This window comes from Nelusetta ayraudi, unplaced genomic scaffold, assembly GCF_046127955.1.
Source record: "Nelusetta ayraudi isolate G7.1 ecotype Tasmania unplaced genomic scaffold, CSIRO-AGI_Nayr_v1 ptg000042l, whole genome shotgun sequence".
NCBI lineage: Eukaryota > Metazoa > Chordata > Actinopteri > Tetraodontiformes > Monacanthidae > Nelusetta > Nelusetta ayraudi.
The window spans coordinates 3,658,713-3,674,090 of NW_027466092.1; the positions used below are offsets into that span (position 1 = coordinate 3,658,713).

Genomic DNA, 15,378 nt, shown 5'->3' on the forward strand with positions numbered 1-15,378 from the left:
GCCATGTGTGTGTGCGCGCATGCGTGTGTGAGTGCGCGCGTGCGCGTGTGTGTGTGTGTCAGGGAGGCAGGCTGGAGTGAGGGTGGGCCTGTCTGTGAGAGATTGAAACGAGAGGGAGAGTCGTGTCTTTGGGAGCAAGACGACCCATGTGACTCTGCCTGCCCCTCTTTGTGTTTCCCACACAGTCTGACATGGGCGCAGCTATATCCACACCATCACATTCACATTCACAAGGGCCTCCGTCTGCAAACTTCCCCCTCCTTATGATTCATAGCTCAGTGAAGGGCACCGTGTTTGCTTATGGTACTGCCAGCTGCACATGGCATCAGTGCTGTATTTATTTTATCCAACAAGGCTGCTCAAAATATGTCGACCATTCTGTCCTATGACTTGTGCTGAAGACGTGATCGTGCTCGTAACTTTCTCAGGACAATGGATTTGTTTAGCGATGTTTCGTTTAATTTAACGTCACAAATAAGCTTTCCATCACGTTTGAGGGTTGTTGTTTTTTTTGGTTTTGTTTTTTGGTTGCACACTGTATTCTTGTCTTGCAGCTTGTGGGAATAATCAGATAGCACGCCCTCATATTACAAAAAAAAAAAAAATGACAACCACACTAAACGAAAATAGCAAACAAAAATAAACATTGAATTAACTGTAGATATCTTTATATATATATGAGATTAAACCAAGTTTTACCGTGTGGGATGTCTGAGGGCTAGGATTCACACGTTCAACCATCTGTTAAAAGGTTTCGTGGAAAACCCACTTTCGAACCACAGTTGTGCACAAGAGAAGACCAACAAACAAACAAAACATCCTGGTCAATGGTGCATTTCCACATCGCAAGCAGCAAAGGTCTCTGGATCGTCCCAGAAACTCCACTGCGTTTTGCTCTGCTGGAGATACAGTATGTGCCTGGTTTATTTTCCATTGATTTTGCTCCCATTTTGTATCAGTTGAGTCAGATCACATCACATCATACAGGAAATTGAACTAGTCCATTCAGTTGATGGCAAAATACAACTTAAATATAATTTCAAAAATCATACCGCATTCTGTCACGGTGCAAGGATCCCACTGGTAAACATGGACAATGACACAGTGTATTGATCATTAATCCTAGAGGTGGTCTGGCTTACTTTACTACTTTATCAATGGCTGTTGATTTGATGACTACATATATCAGTATGATCAGTATGGCTTTTATTAGGTACCGAATTGAATTGCTTGTTGACACAACAGCTAGTCGGCAAATCAAATGGCAGCAACCAATCGCATTTCGATGTTGATGTGGTGAAGGTGACTTGTTGAAGTTCAACGCGAGCATCAGAATGGGAAAGAAAGGCGTTTGAAAGATTTAAGTGTGAGCGACTGAAGTATAAGTATATGAAAAACCTCTGATTTTCACACTGGCACAATCTTGTCTAGGGTAGACAGACAATGGTCTCGAAAAAGAGAAAATATCCAATGAAGGCAGTCGAGAAGAAAAGGCTGTTATCAGGGGTCAGAGGTCACAACCAAGGTCTGCCGGACATCACATCTGAATGTACAACAGGTCCAAAATGGAAGCTATGAATTCACTCACTTTATTAGGTACCCAGTGGAAAGGTGTGTATGTAAGATGGTGACCAGTGAGTGCAGTTACCGGACCAATGTTAGATTGTACATATATTGCACAATTCTAGACAATACATTGTTCTTTAAATTGTACAAATATATGTGAGATATGATTCCCCTTCCGTGAAATGTCATAAAATAAAATAAAAAAAACAATTTCTCTACATTTAAGCATTCAATCTCAAACTGAAGTCAAAGCTGTATGATGCTCGTGAAACACCATGAATTTTAGGATTATTTACACTCGAAAATATTTTATTTGGCATTGTTTGGTGAAGCCTTTTAGCAACTATGTGAGACATGACTGCGGGGTCAAAATGTTGAATTTCTTTAAGCTTTTTTTTTTTTCCAGAGAAAGGTCAGTGAACAGAACTTGAGTGACATAGGATTCATGTCATTGCTGCTGTCATGCCAAACAGACATGGCATTTTGACAGAACCTCCTCCCTCAGGTCCTCCACTCCCTTAGGACCTCACGAGAACATGGAATAAGCTTGTTTCCCATCTTTTGGGCCACAAACAGAAACACAACAAAAAAAAAGTTGTGAAGAGCGGCCAAAAAGCCCATCGTTAACGTTACACTACTGCAACAACTGCCGCTACTACAGCTGTGTGTCCATCAGGCGGGCCGAGAATTTAGGGGGGCTTTCCCCGCGGTCTGGACAGCTATTTTCATTGCAATGTTCTCCACCCCCACACTACCAACCCATGGGAGCCCCTTATTTTGGCACTGGACCAAGACTGTTTTGTTTGGCTGTTGTTTTCTTTTTTTTTTTTTAAATCATTATCGGACTTGAACTAATCTTAAGCGAGAGGCTTTCACGGAAAGTCAAGACAGTGTGAAAGTTCACATGGAGCCACTGGACAGCGTGTTGGATTTTAGAGGGCTGATACTTACAGAAGTGATTTGTGAGTCCCCAGTCTCTTGGCCCTCTGACACAATCGCTGTCTGTTGAGACTGAAAGCATGGGATTTCCCATACATTCATCCCGTGGCATTAGCGGCAGATCTGATAAGGGAATAATAATGTCCCTTATCAAGTGTAGTATGTCTCAGTACTTCGTCCTCGTCTTTAGATTTGTGTGAACTGGCGCGGCGACGCCAGCAGACTGTGTTTACTCCCAAGTAATCATATTAGAAGCATAATTGGATAGGCTCTTGACTGGAACCAAGTGTCAAGAGTTTTCTGTCTGCTGCTGTTTTTCCTCACTGGCTCTTGCTTCATGTTAGACTTGTAGGCACTGAAACCACACACCATGACATATTCAAATTAAAATCACCCCAGGGAATTTTTTTTTTTTTTACCGTTTAGCAATCACTCAAAAACAAAAACACACACAAAAAAAATCAAAAGTCTAAGAATTATGTCATAACGCCTTGCGCTTCAGTAAATCAGTGCCTGACTACAGGCCAGACCGCAAACTTCCAGTCGAAACCACTGAGACACACACTTAGGAAGCCAGACTGAGAGAAGACGGGGAAAAGAAGTTCCTCCAGAGAGAAGAGTGAGAGTGGAAGTCCGGGGCAGTGACCAGGAGATTTTTGGCAGCAAAAGTTAATTTTCATGATGCAGCAGAGAGACTGAGGATTGGACCCATCGTAAGCTCAGTAGAGGTATTTTGAGTATAGGAACACACATCCTCTTATGGGGCTGGGATAAGGACATGGGATAACAAGTTCCCAGCCCACCGTCCAATGTAGGAAACCTCCCCTGCATTTCCTGTTGGACCTCGCTGCTGAGTCTGTCTGGTGTTGGTTTACCTCAGTCTTTGCCCCCTCAGGCCCCTTTCCAAGACACCACAACTTGTCCATTAGCTGCCACGCTAGACTTTTAAGAGGTAAATGATATGCTCTTCCAAACCTGCACAAACACTAAAGTAAAGCGTCATGCTAAATCTAACTGTTTTCAAAGGAGGCTGTAAACAATGTCTTTTACTTTTTTTTTTTTGTTCTGCTTTGTGAGGGCTTGCTCCATTGGAATTGGAATTAACATTAAAGATGTGAAAATGCATTTGAAATGAGGCATTTAAAGATGTTATGAATGAAGGATGTGGCTCTTCAGCTCTCAGGATTTGGTTTAATGTTGCCACTTTTATTTGTCCTTCTAAAATGCTTGGACCAAAATACATAGAGAGTGGACGGGAGTGTGGGAGAGTGGTAAGCGGAGACTGGCCACTGCAGCTCTGATATATATGTATATATAGTTTGATGTACATCATCATTTGTACGAACATCATGTTAATCTTTCTGCACTCTATTTATGGTCCACTGGAGGAATATAACCAAAGTGTATTTACTTTGGTAAAGCAAGAGGATGGCATTAGCTGAATATGGGCAATATGTTTTACAATACTGTCCCAAAAATATAACAGTATCAAATAAATAGCATAACAGTACATACACTTCTCCTCGTTCAAAAGGCCGTTTCGCATCTTTCTCGGGATGGCAGAAGTGACTGATTGACTGCTAAAGTTAAGGTTGATTGAATAATTATTGTGAGGAACTGCGGTCTCCCATGTCAGAGCTATAGAGCCTTGCTGACACATTGATCACACTGACCTCCCAGATCACCAGCAAGTTGTCAGCATGACTGATGAGTGATCTTTGCTGCTGACAGTGAAATATTTAAGACGCACAATGATGACAAGCTTCTCACTTGATTCATTTAATGATGAGAATAAATGTCTTGAGATAACCTGGACAGTAAGATGAGATGTATTTCATTTTGTCTCATGTGTCCCTTTGGTAAAGAGCCTCCTGAAATAGTTGGTGAAAGTCAGGCCAAACTTGAAAGGGGACTGGATGAAGAATCATTGTCTCACACCAAGGAAATAGCTGGTAACTAGGGAGAGAGAGACAGGTATCTTGTGGCATTGGGCAACAGTGACGTGTCAACACCCAGTGGCGATTATAAGCTACTGTGTCTAACTAAACTCCTGCCAAAATAAGTTAGGCAGTAAGACAATGGACAGGTCTCTTTAGCACTGCTAGGGGCTAACAGTCAATTTCTGTGTATCTGCTTTGTCTTTTTCTGGAGCTTTTTGATAGCTAACTGCGGTTACTTCCTGGTTTCATCTAAAATCAAGCCAATTGGTTATAGCATCCTGACAGTCAGTGCTTTGGACTGGATGGAGCTTGGCAAGACAGATCTATGATGCACAGTAAGTCTCAGGTGGTGTGAGTTTAAAGTTGATGTGGTAAAAAAAAAAAAACTTGCAAAGTGGAAAATAAAGAGGGAAAGTCAGTGGGAGCTTCTGACGATTGAGTCAGGCCACGACAAGGTCAAAGCAAGGAGAGTACATGACGTGCAGGGCACGCTGCACAAGTCCTCGGAGGAGCGAGGGTCTAACTGAAAGAGGCTGAGAATCCTTTGGGGTAAACGAGGGATTAAAGCGGACAGCTCGGGACTGGGCTGCGGAGCGTGTGCGCCATAATTGAATTTCACGCTCGCTGCCTTCTTCTGAAGTCGTGTAGCAAAGCGATCATTTGAAAAGAAAGCTATTAGTCAAGCCCTCTGCTAAGCTCAGAGCTGTGCCATAGGAAATCTGGGATTACCCAGGCAGCAGGCTTCGGTGTACTCGGTCAAAACACAAGTGTCACGATGAGCAGCAGGAATGAAGGACAGCTACAGTGCACCACGGGCTGTGAAACGGTGATAAACACGCCGCTGTGGATGTTCCATTCGTCCCATCTTTCATTTGCCTTCGGTTAAAGTTCAGATGACTCATTGTGTTTTTGTCCACAGTGGCGTGTCCTTCATAAAGAATCAGAAAACCAACATGCTTTCGAGACAATGGGAGTCTTGTAAGTTGTTTTGATGCAACGTATTCGCCCGAAGACCAAAGGTAACATCTATTGTGGAGCACTGCGTGCCAGCACTGCAATTCCTGGGCACTCCAGTGAAGATCCACAATGAGCCTGTCACATAGCCAGCAATAATTGTTTCAGTGGGGCTTCAGGGTACAGCAAGTCGACAATGCGTATTTCTTTGTGAAACGCAAAATGAATGAAAATGAAAATTCAGTGTCTATCTCACACTCTCACATCAGAAGAATTACCACTTGTGAATACCGTCTACTTTGTAGTGAGATGAGTCCAAGTACGTGTGCATGATTGATTGTGTTGTCATGTACCATGAGCAAAGTCTCGCTCGCATTTTAACTTTAGGCAAGTGCAAAACAAGTACATGATTGAGAAAAACAATATCCATGCCAAAATCAGTGCACAACACATAACACTGTACTGTACAGCACTGTTCTTAGGGCAACGTAACTGCGTAAAATGCACTATATTCCAACCTTCTTTCTCCACATGAAGTTTGACATTATCACTTGTATTTACTGTGTGAGCACCTGTAACGGCTTGATCCAAAAAGCAGCTTGTTTTGTTGCTGTTTCATTAAGCGTGAACAAAAGCATGTGAACTGAAGTGGACCACAAAAGTAGAAAAACAAAAAAAAAAAAGAGAGAGAGAGCAGCGACATTTCAACTATTTGCATATAAAATATTGTTGTCCTGTAAGATGGCCTCTGAACCCCAATTCCATATCTCAACTGATCGTTGTTTAAACAAATTATTTTATTTGTTTTAATGGCCTGACGTGCCCAAATAAAATAAACAAATCCATGCTCTGCTGATGGCATGCACTTTCTGTTGTCTCTGAGCCATACAATCTGATATACAACCATTTCTATTATATCAACCCTCACAGTAAGCGTTACAAAACTTAAAAAAAAAAAAAAGAGAGAGAGAAAAAAAAACATTCGCTGACTTGGCTCTAGCAATGGCTGTTAAGGAAAAATAAACCTGATCAGATCGAAGGTGACATGATGCCACTGTTAAATTTGTATATGCCAAATATGTGTCATTGTGTGTTCTCAGTTCTCCATCTAAAAAATGTCTAAACCCACAAAAACAAGCAGGTGTTCAAATGTTTATAGAGTAGGAGAGAAACAGCATCTTAGGTGGCTTTTAAATCTGATTCCAAAAATGTGTATCAACTTTGATTTTTTTTTTTTTCTCTCCCTCCTATGGTTGCACAGAATGATTAGCCTTCGCTAATATTTACAGTTTAATTGACTTTTGATCTTGTGTGATGAACCTCCTGATTGCTTTGGACACAGCTCATCACAATAACCATTATAATAATCATTAACATGCTGCTTGCAGGAATGTGAAGTTATTGTTTACCATGTAGGGTTTATTTTGTAATTGTGTTTAAAAAAAAAAAAGGGAAAAAAGGACAATCTAATTAAAATAAGGGGCTGATTGACAGACAGATGCAAACCAGCATGGAGCAATTACTCAGCTATCGAAACCTGTTGCAAAAAAAATAATAAAATAAAATAAAAACTATGCTCCAGCAAAATACCGAGCAGGTTACTACGTGAAGGAGGCGAGCTCTCATGAAGCCGAATCTTTCTGTTTGTTTGGTTGTTCAGAAACTGGCTAAACAAGCACGGCGGCGGCAGCGGCATTAATCAAAGACAGAACTGTTGCTTTTCACTTTCATTGTCCCAGAACCTGCGGCCACACAGATCACATTGTTAGATGGCAGCTCTGGATAAAGTTAGTTTATGTGTGTTATTATAAGAGCTGGCGTTTTTATAATTAGCTACAAGCCTAAACATAACAAACAAGATTTCTCCTGGAAAATATTCCACCACTGGTGGTGGACATGGACGGAACAGGAGCCGTTTGAAGTTAGACTGTTTTAATGCTTGCTCCGTTGTGGACTGTGTCAACCAAGGACTCATTCTCACTGAAACACTGTTAATGCTATTCTTAACCTGGTCCACTGCACCTGGGGCCTTTTCCACAAAGGAGGTTCAACAAACTCTGGCTTGATATACTCTGGGTTTTGAAACTCAGATTTCAACAACTCTTAGAAAAAGTGTGTACAGACAAAATTTAAGAAAATGTAATAAAAAAAAAAAAAGAAAAAAAAAAATCTGTCCCTCTTCTGAAATCAGACAGTGCAAACTGAGGCCAGTTCTGGTCGACGGCAGGCCACAGTCCCCTGTGATTTCCTCACTAACCGAGCTGAGTCCTTCCTGTCCAGTGCTGTGCAGCTGCCGTACCACATTGTCACAATGAGACTCGGGGTGCTTTCAGTTGTGCCTCTGTAGAAGTTTGCAAGCAGCTAACGGACTCCAGTCCTGAGAAAGAAGAGCTGTTGTTGGGCCTTCTTCATCAGGTGTGAAGTGTTCACAGTCCAGGAGAGCTCAGAGGAAATGTGGCTGCCCTGGAACTTTCCCATTATTCGCATTATAATGATTCAATCTGCGCTATGCACAAACAACAAGAAATCCTCATGAGCTCATGGGGTGAAATTGACAATATTGTTTCCCATGTTATATGCCGTGCGAGGAAAATTGCTTATCTGGTAATCAATAACATGACATTAATAAGATATTTTACCGAGTGGAAATAAACATGCTATTGTTCAATGAAGTAATAACTTCTAACTGGCTGTGATCTCAGAGAAAATTTTCAGTAGATCTGTCACTCTGTGAAGTATCGCAGCCTCCTCATCTCCAGGATCCTCCACAGACGGACAACTAACGGCACGGCCACCACAGTCTAACCGGCTTTAGCTTTCTTCCAACACACAGCAGTTTCTACATCAGGTTATCGCTGCTTGATCATTGTCGTACAACAAGCAGTTCCAGTGGGAGCTTGTACTGCAGTTCCCTTTAAATCCCGAAATGCTCGGCACCTGCTTGATTTTGCGTCTGAATCGTTCCGCTGCAGTTCTGCACTGGAATTCTGGTGTAGTCGAGATATTGGAGGACCTGTTCAATGTGCTGTATGTAATATCTTTCCAGGATACTGGAAAGTACTTTTAGAAAGTCTGTCACAGTCACTGTCATGCTTTTTTAAATATGAATTACCCAAGATAAAAAAGAACTGTAAAAAAAAAAAAACTTTATGTGGAAAGGTCATCTTAAAAAATTCCAAACTTAAAACAGCTGGAAAACAAACAAAAGAGCATCTTTGAATTATGGTCTGAGCTTTGAAGAACATCCACGGACAGAGTTTTTTCCACAGTAGCAGCAGCACCGCTAGGCCTTGAAAGAGACAGATTTTTTTTTTTTTTTTTTTTTTTTTTAATTCGGGCCTTGAAAGTAAACTTTGAGAGATGACCAAACCGACAAGAAGGTTAAGATTCCAGTAAACCAAATGATTTGTTGGCTCTCAGACCACCGCCTGAAGGTGTTTTAAGAAGCGCAGGCCAGACAACTAAACATATTCGGCGGCGTACACAAAGCCACGAGGCACTGATAGATCATACGCGCCGCGCACTTCAGACAAAAGAGCTTTCCTGTGAAAAATCAGGTGACAACGGGGCTGCGCCGTCTGTTTGTAATGAGCTCCGTGAGGACTAATGCAGGCGTCTCCAAACAGTCCTTCCAAATGGCCTTTGCACCGTGATGCGGACCAATTTTTGTCCTCCCCGTGTTTGACTTTGTTCATATGTCATATTAGCACGCAACAATAGTGACAGACTGTTTTTTTTTCTTCTTTTTTTTCCCCAAAGCACCAGAATGTTGTACACAACATTTTCCCCTTTGCAGACCTCAAAAAGGTCTTTAAAACTCTGGCTTCAGATGAGGAGCGAGGAGCCAGAAACCGGAACATTACTTACGAGCTAATGAACCCGTTGAAATCCCAAACTCTTATCTTTCATTCTGAGATATGTTTCCATCTTATACACAAAAAACACGGAAGTTTAAACATCACTCTCTTGTGTGTTTATGCGCCTGCACGAGCGTTGCATCTGTAGGATTTATGGGCTCGCATTTTTCACCCGCCGTCAGCCGAATGCAGAGGGGATATTTGATGTCAAGGGCTGATTTTAAGTGGCGTGAGAACGAACGTGTCCGCGTCCGACGGCGGAATGAGAAACGGCAGCTCCGACTCGTTTTTTGCTAATTAGCAGCCAATTAAAGAGCCGCAGGGTTTCAGCGCGGCAGCCCCACTGTTTGTTTCCTACCGCTGGGTGTGCGGCACCGATATGACCCCCGCGCCACTGTCCAGGGTCACGCTGTGGATCGCTGCTCAGTTGCCCCGTAAACACAGAGAGCCTTCACATGACACACACACACACACACACACACACACTGAAAAGGAGTGCTTAGAATAGCTTAATATGCCCAGTGGCCTCAAAATACACTAAGTCCAAGAGGAAAGCTTCGACTTAACTTATTCCATTAAGACCGATGTTCTTTCCAGTCCATATTCATTTCACTTTTTCCCCCCCTCCTGTTTTCCTTCTGGCGCATTTATAAGCAAGACTGATTGCAACGTAATCAGATTATCGAGTAATCTTCAAAAAATAATAACGTTTTCTTTTTCTTTTGAAAATACTTTTGAACTTTGACAAAAGTTGAATGCCTCGTGTAAAAACGTTAACGACAAAGAGCTCCTTCATGGTTATTTTAGTACATATTTTATATCATCACTGCCATGCATTTGTCTGTAATCATGACACTCCTATGAAGAAATTGAGGAAATGACTCAGTTAAGACAAGATGCTGTCAGTGAGAAGTGCTGGAGGTGTGGCAGGAGATTCCAAGGCGGACGTGGGTGCAAGTGCACTAACTTATGTAAAATGCACTGATTTATTGTTGGTGTGTGAGAGAGTATGAAATCTTAACTTTTGAGCCGATTTCAAAGTGATTGTTATCATTCCGCGTGTTCATAGTTGTTCACAGCGTTTGGTGCTCGCTGAAAAACGAATAAACTCCTTTGAGACCACTGCAGCTTGTGAGGTGAATCACTTCGGGTCAACAGTCCAGAGCAACGGAGAGGGTGGATAAGAGGTGAGGGGCGTATGCAAGCAGGTTGGAACAGGTGCAGAGAAGTGTCAGTCAAAATAAAAGCAAATGTGTACGCAAGGACGGTGAATTTATCAACTTAGAAGAAGAGCAAAGAGCAGATCTATGGGTGCTGTGAAGGAGGATATGAAGTTAGTGAGTGAGACAGAAGAGGACGCAGAGGATGGAGTTAGATGGAGGAAGATGTTTGGCTGTGGACACCACCAGAGGGAGGAGCCTAAAGGAAAGGAAGAGGAAGAGGAAGAGGAAGAAGAGTTGTGGTTTTGAGTGTCCTGCAGAATTTTTCAGCATCCAAAAAGAGTTTCAAAAAAACAATTAAAAATATAAAAAAAGAGAGTAAATTGTGTTTGAAGCCAGCAAAGCACAAATGTTGGTACATCATGGTCCCTGGTTGTTTGGAATGGTGCTGCTGGAGTTTGATGGTTGACTGGGTTTAATAATGAATTCAATGAGAAACACCTCAGCCCCCTGCAACCACACACGCACATGCACACTGAGCACAGCAGAGTCCACACACACTGCACTCTGCTGTTCGGTTGCAGTACACTACGGTCCGTTTCAACAATATTAAATCTTTTTTTTTGTTCTTTCTTATGACATCAACATCTGGCTCCTGCTTCTGAGTAGAAACTCACTGCCCTGCTTCCACTAATTTGGCTCCAAGTGACATCAGAAGCAGTTAGTGTTTTGTTTTGTTTTGTTTTTTTTTTGAACTCCATATTCAAGCTTTGTCTCTATAAAGCAGTGAGAAGATTAATTGCACATATTTATAAAGTCAGAGGTTGGGTAGCATAGAAACCGGCCATGTTTCTGGTTTTGTTGCACTGCTTTTGATATTTTAATCAGCCGTGAGTCAGACAGTGTTACAGTGGTGCAGTCATAAATTTTTTATGTTGTTTGTCTTCTTTGGACCAAGTCCATTTCATTTAGCATTGAGCCCAGTTCATGATGATGAAAGGGCGATATTTCCAGTAACGTGAGTTCCTCGGGTTGTATGTCTGTGTATTTTCTAAAACTGAGTTGTGTTGAGGGTGACGCGCTTGTAGGAGACTCCGTCTGCTAAGACACGCAACTGTGCAATACACACTTTGTGATGTCACACAGGGCAAAGCTAACAAAGCACCAGTGAAGCAGGGAGCTAAAACCAAGAGGAACTGCAGGAGGCTGGAAACACAGGGCTAAGTTGAGTTTCCTTTTTTGTTTTTCTCATGGTGCTCGACTTGAGTCCAGGTTGGAAAGTAAAGCTCTGAAGCTGTGAAAAGTTCTCAACTTGATCGGTGAGGTTAAGTCATGCTTTGGTTGTCGTGCTCGTATCTCAGTGTCTTTGTTTGCCTTTGCCTTTGTTTCTTTCCAGTGCAAAACACGGCTGACCTTTCAAATCTCGCCTGGATTTAAATCAAGGAGGGTGGAAAGTGTTTCTCTCAAACAATGCTCATAAAACTCGTTAGGAAAAAAGGAGGGTCTCAAATCCTAAATACCATCAGCACATTGGAACACAGCTCTGAACACTCTTTTTATTGCCTTAGCATAATTTTATAGCCTCATCTGATCGCTTGTCTGCCACTTTCCCCTCCCCAAACATTACACCACCACCACCATCAGTCAGCCTTGTCTCCCTCCCAATCCAAGTTCCTACCACCGCCGGGCTCAGAGAGGGTATTTGGATGCTGTATCCCCGGAGGACTCATCAGAGCTGCGTCAGATTCTGCTGGCACCGGTTCCGCTTGTCTTGGAAACATACGAGAAATCAGAAAAGGAAAGAGCAAAGGAGATAAGGCGCTGCTCACGTCAGAAGCTTTTCTTTTTTTCTACTTTACAAAAAGCCAGAGCTCATTAAACCCGCGTGACAGCGAATCAGACACCTCCTCTTCCTTTTTTCTAGCTTTCTTTCCTTAAACCTGCTCTCTCTCTCTCTTTCTGCTCAGATACTGGTCTTGCTTTTTCGTCACAGCTGTCCATTTCAGGATGGTATTGCTGCCATTACTCTATCTCCAACCTTTCTGGCCAGATATTTCCAAACTGCACACACTGTGACAACAAGCACACGGGGAAACATATTTTACAGTTTGCAAATCTTTGGGCCTTGCCAGTTAGACACAACATAAATACCATATTAGTCCCGTCTTATCTGCACTCATCACAAATAGATATTTTTAAAGCTCTCTGTCCAAAGCGCAGCCATTAATTATATTAGCAACATGCAACTGAAACAGCAGGCTCCAATTTAGACATGACATCATTTATTGGAAATTCCTGTACACCAATCTCCATTAGATCTCTCTAAACACTCAGCCAGCACCGAATGATTTCCTCTTGAATAAATACAACAAGTGTTGATTCTGCGAGGTTTGTATTTCGAGCTTTTACGACTCACGCAGGCGAGCGCTAAACACTAAATAGCTAGCTTGCTAGCAACCGCCTTGACAAAAAACACTGTCTACATGCTTCTGTTACAGTCTGCACTCTTATGAAACTGTAAAAGTACACAGGCTGCATTAATCTGGAGCCTTCGGAATGGAAAAAAATATCCCTCTTGGCTGTCCGTCTCAAGTGTTTTGAAGCTAATGTGACACCTATTAAAACAAGAACAGCATCTCGCTGGTCTCTTTTCAGCTTCACGCGTGCGACGGGGCCAGCACCGGCTTAGATCTAAAAGACAGGCTGCACTCCGCAAACTAGCACCATCCTTAATCTCACACCATTTGTAGATATACACCTATTCATTACCTCCCAGAGAGGAAAAAAAAGACATTTGGCCAAAAAAACAAAACAAAAAAAACTCCACATGGCCCTCGTCAACTAGCTGTACGGAGTCGTGGCGAGGTGAGGTGCTCCTGCAGCGTGTCATATTTGAATGTTTGGGGTGGAGGAATGCTCTGGTGTGTAACTCGTGTGCTCTGTGTGTCTGCTGCTTTGCCGATGATGAAAAGTCACACTGGAATGGGACATTTTTCCGTGAAATAGAGTGTAGTGAGCGCAGTCTGTCACGCTCCAGCTGCACGGGGATGCGTCTACATGGAGATCCCGACGTACATCACTGTCAGACTCCTCAAGATGTCTTTTTGTTAGACGACTGCAGGCTGTCGCTACTGCTGAGCAGAGTAGAAAGGCCCAGGTGGTGGCCTGTGACAAAAGCCTCAGAATGTTTAAGGAGCTTTAGCAGGGTAAATATAACACACTTACTCACATACAAATTGAAAAAAAAAATGTATCTTGCGTCTGATCATTGCATCTTGTATACGCAAATACCTGTATGTAAAACTGGACCATGCAACTTTCTGGTAGTTTAACAACACCCAAAAGCACAATATCCCTTTGGAGTTCGGTCTAAAACTTTTTTGCAGTTCCAGGGCTTAGGACCTCTCATCGCCACTGGCCTGCTGGGCATTGACTGGTTTGATTACTTGGTCACGGCAGTGCCTGGGCTGATAGTTAACCTCTGTTAGATATTGAGCTAAGCTGCGTACATGTACAAATATCCAGTTTACCTGGTTGTCAATGCCATCTCAAATTTGTGTGAGGCTGCATTGTTTTCAGGGCCCAGTGTTTAAATACATAGGAGATAATGTAATACCCAAGACACAACACTGAGCTGGTAAGTGACAAGTGAGATCAGTGAGAAGTTTGTGTTAAGAGGTTACACATGGAAAAAGCCTGTCTTTATATCAACTAAAGTGCATTTTGATTTAATTTAATTTTGCTTCATGTAATGAAGCAATGAATGAATCAGGATTCTGGAAATGGAAATGCTAATATAGTGTCCTTTCATTCAGACCTGAGTACGCCCTATTGTAGTGGTAGAGTTGGTGTTCTTCATTTTAGGGTCAAAAATATGACAGTTTTGGGTTTGTTTGTTTTTTGTTTAATACAAAACAAAAAAACCTCATTAATAATCACATAAACGTGCAAGAGAATACAGCAACAATTTTCAGTACAAATGCAATGTTCCTGTTGTCTTTCATCTAGTTTCAAAATAATGTCAGCGATCGTCATTGACCATAACATGACCAGCCAGTATATTATATCGCTTTTGATTTATTAAAAAAAAAGAAGAAAAAAAATCTCCATGTTAAACGAGGGTTGAGAAATTTCAGGACAAACAGAGACATTCACGCTGGAAGAAATCACAGCTGACATGAAGCAGGTGTTTACATTATGTCTGGGATTGTGCGCTGTTTTTATTTCTTCCATAGTCATATGTGACCTGCCCCGAACAAAATACCTCAGTGCGCAATCAATCAAATATGTAGATGTTCATGGCAAAAACAAACCTGGGTTAAAAAGGACAAATAGACGTAAACACTGAGTCTGTAGCGCTGTGATCTGTTAACACACTCCATGTCACATGAGTGTATATGAGTGCAATAAATGGAGATTACGTAATCCAGGAGTGTATGGCCAACGCATGGAATAGATGAAACATGAACGGTTGTAACTGCTCATACTAATCTATATTTAGTCAGTTGATGTTGCTCCTCAGCACCTTGCCTATTATAAATATTGCCTCTGAGGGGTGTACTTTCCTAGAAATGACATCATGGAGACAATATTATTAGGAATATTTGCAAAGAGTTTAAATAACAGATTGACAGCGTCCTATCTTTTCTTTCAAGCCCAGCGAGAGTGTGTCTGTTCATCCTGGTCAGGGTAAACATGAGGCGTTTTTGGGCAGCCATTTCTAAACACAAATTAAACATCAGTCACAATAACTTCAAGTGAAGTAAACAGTGGACATGGACATTAGGAAAACCTTTACTTTAATACCAGAGCCTCAGTATTAATAACATTTGAAGTCAGCTGGATGCCTGAAATTGATCAAACCCGTCGTGTAGGCCTGATTTGTGTTCAGTTCCTCAGAATGTACAAGGACCAATCAAATGTCCCCTGAGATGAAAGAGGCAAGCGCAATAATATACAGTG

General features: G+C 42.0%; 1 protein-coding gene and 1 long non-coding RNA gene across 10 annotated transcripts in view; one reads left to right on the forward strand and one right to left on the reverse strand.

Moving 5' to 3' along the window:
* myocd (myocardin) overlaps nt 1–15,378 on the forward strand; it is a 102,249-nt gene that overhangs the window by 22,642 nt on the left and 64,229 nt on the right. The gene's annotated exons all lie outside the window — the stretch shown is intronic.
* LOC142893284 (uncharacterized) overlaps nt 12,062–15,378 on the reverse strand; it is a 47,245-nt gene continuing 43,928 nt past the window's right edge. The window contains exon 3 of the long non-coding RNA XR_012927682.1: nt 12,062–12,186. This is a non-coding gene — a long non-coding RNA (uncharacterized LOC142893284). The remainder of the gene's footprint in view (nt 12,187–15,378) is intronic.